Source organism: Oncorhynchus tshawytscha, unplaced genomic scaffold (assembly GCF_018296145.1).
Source record: "Oncorhynchus tshawytscha isolate Ot180627B unplaced genomic scaffold, Otsh_v2.0 Un_contig_5626_pilon_pilon, whole genome shotgun sequence".
Classification (NCBI taxonomy): Eukaryota; Metazoa; Chordata; class Actinopteri; order Salmoniformes; family Salmonidae; genus Oncorhynchus; species Oncorhynchus tshawytscha.
The window spans coordinates 1-1,499 of NW_024606097.1; the positions used below are offsets into that span (position 1 = coordinate 1).

The 1,499-nt window shown below is 40.8% G+C and overlaps 1 non-coding gene across 1 annotated transcript; it reads right to left on the reverse strand.

Annotated features, from left to right (window-relative positions):
- Positions 1 to 55: 55 nt before the first annotated feature.
- On the reverse strand, positions 56 to 129 carry trnai-aau. The gene has a single exon. It is a non-coding gene; the product is annotated as a tRNA-Ile (tRNA).
- Positions 130 to 1,499: the final 1,370 nt, after the last annotated feature.

Here is a 1,499-nt window from a genome sequence, read left to right on the forward strand (position 1 = left end):
CAATAGAGTTATGTGACACTGTAGACATACACAGTAAAGTAAAAACAAAATCTCCTGGCCAGTACGGGTATCGAACCCGCGACCTTCGCGTTATTAGCACGACGCTCTAACCAACTGAGCTAACCGGCCTCAGATAATGCTCATTCTACGAATAAAGGTGGAAATAAATACACCGTACTAAATAAGAGCTCAAGACATTCCATAACAAATTCATCACCTATTGAGAAATAGACAGCAACACAATTATGTGTGTGGATGAAGCTCTTAATTTGGCATTGGGAAAAACACGAGATGAACTGCTACAAACAAAGACCCGCGAAAGCTAAAGAACACTCCGTAATGTTCACAACGACATAAACTTTGAACTCGCGAAAAGTGGGAGATGCGGTCAAGAAAAACTGCCACGTTATATCATCGGACCGTGAATTTGAACGTGAATTATGCTCCTATTTCAGATGACTCTGATGTTTTTCGTACGATGTACCCAATGATTAATGAAAACGTGCTCGGTAGGTCTATGTCCTCATTGTGGTTTTACAGATGTGTTTAATAGGTCTTATTTACACACTTTATTTCAACATTTATGAAATTGATGTTGTATTTGGTAGCACGTATTAGTATTTCCTTCGCCTCCAACCCCTTTCGATGCGTGGAACGGATGTGGGCGGGGCTAGGTCTACACAAGGGTGCTAATTTAAATGTAAAAAACTCACGAAAGCCATGAGGCCGATACGTAAAGCTTATTAAAGATCAGTGATACTATCCTTCCTTTTCCCTAGAATTTCTATGAGTGTAATATTTACTGTAAAGTTTAATTGTTTATTTCCCTTTTGTATATTATCTACCTCACTTGCTTTGGCAATGTTAACACATGTTTACGATGCCAATAAAGCCCCTTGAATTGATTTGAATTGAATTGAGAAAGAGAGAGAGAGAGAGACAGTGAAAGAAACAGTGAAAGACAGAAAGAGAGAGTAAGGAGAGGAGAAAGACAGAAAGAGAGAGTAAGGAGTGGAGAAAGAGAGAGTAAGGAGTGGAGAAAGACAGAAAGAGAGAGTAAGGAGTGGAGAAAGAGAGAGTAAGGAGTGGAGAAAGACAGAAAGAGAGAGTAAGGAGTGGAGAAAGAGAGAGTAAGGAGTGGAGAAAGAGAGAGTAAGGAGTGGAGAAAGAGAGAAAGAGAGTAAGGAGTGGAGAAAGAGAGAGTAAGGAGAGGAGAAAGACAGAAAGAGAGAGTAAGGAGTGGAGAAAGAGAGAGTAAGGAGTGGAGAAAGACAGAAAGAGAGAGTAAGGAGTGGAGAAAGACAGAAAGAGAGAGTAAGGAGTGGAGAAAGACAGAAAGAGAGAGTAAGGAGTGGAGAAAGAGAGAGTAAGGAGCGGAGAAAGAGAGAGTAAGGAGTGGAGAAAGAGAGAGTAAGGAGTGGAGAAAGAGAGAGAGGAGGGAGAAAGACAGAAAGAGAAAGAGTGGAGAAAGAGAGAGTAAGGAGTGGAGAAAGACAGAA